General features: G+C 44.5%; 1 pseudogene; it reads left to right on the top strand.

Moving 5' to 3' along the window:
- Positions 1-803: 803 nt before the first annotated feature.
- Positions 804-1642, top strand: LOC119274185 (annotated as a pseudogene).
- The last annotated feature ends 3180 nt before the right edge of the window (positions 1643-4822 follow it).

Below are 4822 nucleotides of genomic sequence, written 5' to 3'. Positions count from 1 at the left end.
AGAAGTGTAAAGTAAAGCCCATAAACATCCAAAACAGGTAATATAATAGCATGGAACAATAAAAAATTATAGATACGTTGGAGACGTATCAGCTACCTAAGGCAGGTCGCACGCCCCCAAGCCCTAGTACGAATTGGACGAGGGGGAGGGGCGGCGCCCCCTCCTTTGTTCTCTTCTCTCTTCACCTTCCTTCTCTCCTACTCCTAGTACTTGGAAGGGGGGAATCCTACTCCCGGTGGGAGTAGGACTCCCCAGGGTGCGCCATAGAGAGGGCCGGCCCCTCCCCTCCTCCACTCCTTTATATACAGGGAGGGGGGCACCCCATGGTCACACAAGTTGATCATTGATCTTTAGCTGTGTGCGGTGCCCCCCTCCACCATAATCCATCTCGATCATATCGTAGCGGTGCTTAGGCGAACCCCTGTGTCGGTAGCTTCATCAACACCATCATCACGCCGTCGTGCTGACGGAACTCTCCCTCGAAGCTCTACTAGATCGTGAGTTCGTGGGACATCACCGAGCTGAATGTGTGCAGATCGCGAAGGTGTCGTACGTTCGGTACTAGGATCGGTCATTCGTGAAGATGTACGACTACATCAACCGCTTTGTTATAACGCTTCCACTTACGGTCTACGAGGGTACATGGACGACACTCTCCCCTCTCGTTGCTTTGCATCACCATGATCTTGCGTGTGTGTAGGATTTGTTTTGAAATTACTACGTTCCCCAAGAAGATCACCAAGCATGAGATCATGAAGAAGCTTCTGAGATCACTTGACAAATCGTTTGACACCTTAGCCCTAATGATCCAAGAACGTCCTGACTTCAAAGATCTCGATTTGTCTCACATACTTGAGAGGCTCAACACACATAAGTTCCAGCTATGTGAGAAGTATGATATCTATGGTCACAACTATGGCCGAACCGTGCCCTGAAGGCAAAAGTGGTTTCCTCATCTGAACAAGAATCTGACTATAGTTCTGGTGATCCTGAAGAGCTTGGCAAAGATCTTGCAATGCTTGTGAGGAAGTTCCAAAAGTTCTCCAAGAAGAATCGATTCAGCAAGTCTTCAAGATCTAGCTAAAAGAGCGACGAGGCTTCATCACATGACTACAAGAAGAGAACTTGCCACAAATGCAAGAAGAGAAGCCACTACATCTCTGAGTGTCCTCAGTGGGATAAGGAATTGAATAAGAAAAAGAAGAGCAAGGAATATTATTCTGATGACAAGAAGAAGAAAAAATCATCAAAATCTTCTTCAAAGTCTTCGTCAAAGTCTTCATATCCCAAGAAGACCTCATCAAGCAAGGCTCGTGCATTTATTGGCAAGGAGATGGATTCAGATGAGGAGTCTGCCTCTGAGGAGGTGGAGGTGGAGTCCCAGGAGGAGTCTGACTCTGGCATGGCAAGCATGGCCCTTGCGTTAGCGTTTGTCGCCAAGTCAATCTTCAACACTGAAGACAATGGTCACAACGTTGAAGCCAAAGCTGATGATGATGATGATGACAACTCTGCTCCGACCTACTGCTTCATGGCACAGGGTGCCAAGGTAACTTCACGCGATGCCTATTTCCAAACCTCTAGTGAAGATGACTCTGAATGTGAATCCAAACCTAGCTATAAGACACTTGCTAGAATTGCAACTGAGCAACAAACTGCTATGGAACATATTCAAAAGCTGCTAGACAAAAGTGATGACCTGTTGGACGCGGAAATGAATCGAACTCAGTCCTTAATCAAAGACATTAAAAGTCTTCATGTTAAGTATGAAGAACTTGAAAGTCGTCATGAAACTCTCTTAGCTTCCCATGGGAAGCTTTCCTACGATTATCTTCAAAGGAAGCAGGATCTTGAGAAACTGAGAGTGTCTCATGAAGATCTTCAAAAAGAGAATGATTCACTACTCGCCCAACAGATCAGTTCCGCTCAGGTAGAATTTGTTCCACCATGCTTAAAGTGTCTTGAGCGTGATAATGGTGTTTCTGTTGCTGGATGTTCTACTACTTCTGATGTTGCAATATCTTCAACTGCTTATGTGGTAACTAACCCCTCTACTGAGGATGCCACTACTATTGCTGATGAGAATGCTATGTTGAAGACATTGCTTGAGACTGGCATGTACAAAAGCCTCAAAGGGCATCAAACCTTGTGCGATGTCCTCAAGAAACAGATTCTGAGCCGAAACCCTAGGAAAGAGGGTGTTGGGTTCGAGAGGAAAATGAACGGTGATGGTTCATATTGGATCCCTAAGCAGTATCCCAAAACCACCTGGGTTGCTGCTAAGGATCCTTCAGTGGACCCATCCACTTTATCTGGCTTCACTTGTGCTAACCCAATTGTCATTGATGAATCCTTTGATGCAAATTATAAACTGTTTAAGAATCATAATGGTGAAGTACTAACTTCAGGAACGGGTCACCCCAAAAGAAGATCTGGGTGCCCAAGAGTTGTCTTGAGAAGCTCCCCATGAATGTCATCATGACACCACCTGGGAAGAAGACAAACCCCAGACCTAAGGCGTCATATGGCCCAAAGGCTTCATACAGACAGAGGACCACTCATGGTCGCCCTAATACCAATGTTTTGCAGGCAAACCGTTATGAGACTCATGAATATGAGCGTGTTTCCTCTAACTGCTATGTTCACAAAACTAAGAACTTTTCTGCATATTGATATGAGTACTATTCTCCTCCTGCGAAGCTATTTGCTAGGGCTCCCAAGCCAAAGTTCTCAGATGTTGCACTTAGACTTATTGCTTCTAAGCCACCCTTGAAGATGTGGGTGGTTAAGAAGAATTAACTTCTATTGCAGGGAAAGGTCTCTAGCCGGAAAGCAAAATCTTCCGACGACAATGATGGAGACCTAAAACATCTTGTGGGACCCAAGATAAAATGCTCCAATGGTCTTATCATGTATTTCGTCCCAGGGTTCCTTGACAAGCATCCTATGATACCTAACCATAATCTAAAATTTGATAATATGCTTGTTTGCTACATGTTTCTGTTTCATAATACTCCTGGTGAAGCCTATCCCGCTAACCGCACTTTGGGTACAACTCCGAAAGCCACTGAATGGATCATGGATAGCGGCTGCACCAACCACATGACTGGTGATCTAAGTCTTCTTATGGATTCAACCCTACGTCCATCTACTAAGAGACACATCACATTCCCTCACACTAGTAAAAGCAAGGTACTGAGTCTTGGTAGAGTTGCTATCTGAAAGGATCAACACATGGATAAAGTGATGCTTGTTGAATACCTTGGATACAACTTAATGTCTGTGTCAATGCTCTGTGATGTGAACATGATTGTGATATTTGGAAAATATCATTGTCTTGTGCTAATGGAATCTGACAAATCTCTAGTCTTCGAAGGCTATCGAAGAGGTGATCTGTATATGGTAGATTTCTCAGTACGGCCACAACTTGCCATATGTCTTCTAGCAAAGGCTTCAGAATGTTGGCTATGGCATCAACGACTAGGACATGCGGGCATGAGGAGCCTATACACTCTCGCGTATAATAAGCACATCGTTGGCATTGAGGGCGTCAAGTTCAAGAAAGATCATCTGTGTGGTGCATGTGAAGCTGGAAAGATGACTAGAGCCAAGCATCCCTCAAAGACAATCATGACCACCTCACGTCCCTTCGAGCTACTTCACATGGACCTATTTGGCCCTACTCACTACTCTAACCTTACTACTACTGCACATCTCTATGGCTTCGTTATTGTTGATGATTACTCGAGATACACCTGGATACACATAATTCTCTATAAGACTAAAGTGCAGGATGTCTTCAGATGCTTTGCAAATCGGGCCATGACGAATTATGGCATCAAGATCAAGCACATCTGGAGTGACAATGGCACTGAGTTCAAGAACGTTGTCCTCGACACTTATCTTGATACCTTGGGCATCACACATGAGTTCTCTGCTCCTTACACACCTCAGCAGAATGGCGTCATGGAGCGCAAGAATAGAACGCTCATTGAGATGACACAGACGATGCTCGATGAATACAAGACTCCAAGAAAATTTTGGCCCGAAGCCATTGACACTGCATGCCACATCATCAACAGAGTATATCTTCACAAGTTCTTCAAGAAGACATCTTATGAACTTCTGACTGGTAAGAAGCCAAATGTCAGTTACTTCAAAGTCTTTGGTGCTAGGTGCTGGATTAAGGATCCACATCACACATCTAAATTTGCACCGAAAGCACATGAAGGTTTTATGCTTGGTTACGGGAATGACTCGCACACCTACAGAGTCTTCAACCTCTTTCACTACAAAAGTGGTTGAAACTGTAGATGTACGGTTCGATGAGACCAATGGCTCGCAAAGAGAGCACATGCCAAGTGTGCTAGATGAAGCTACACCAGGTGAAGCTATCAAGCTGATGGATACTCGAGAAATCATACCCATCGTGGAACAGGCTGAGGATGAGATCATCATTTCTGCACCTAATCAACCTGAAGACAATGCTCAGTCTAAAGCCAATGCCGAATATGAAGACATTAGTCAGTCTGATCAAAATATTCGTCCAACTCATCCTCGAGTCGCCAATGAAGTCCAGATTGAGAAGATCATTGATAGCATCAATGCTCCTGGTCCTCTCACTTGATCAAGAGCTACACAACTAACAAACTTCTATGGTCACTTTGCTTTTGTCTCTATATCTGAACCCAAGAAAGTCGAAGAAGCCTTTATGGAACCTGAATGGATTCAAGCTATGCAAGAAGAGCTTCAACAGTTTGAGCTGAATAATGTCTAGGAGCTTGTCAAATGCCTTGATCCTTGCAAGCACAATGTCATTGGC

The sequence above is a fragment of the Triticum dicoccoides genome, chromosome 3B (assembly GCF_002162155.2).
Source record: "Triticum dicoccoides isolate Atlit2015 ecotype Zavitan chromosome 3B, WEW_v2.0, whole genome shotgun sequence".
Classification (NCBI taxonomy): domain Eukaryota; kingdom Viridiplantae; phylum Streptophyta; class Magnoliopsida; order Poales; family Poaceae; genus Triticum; species Triticum dicoccoides.
This window is presented reverse-complemented; position numbering and strand designations above follow the sequence as displayed.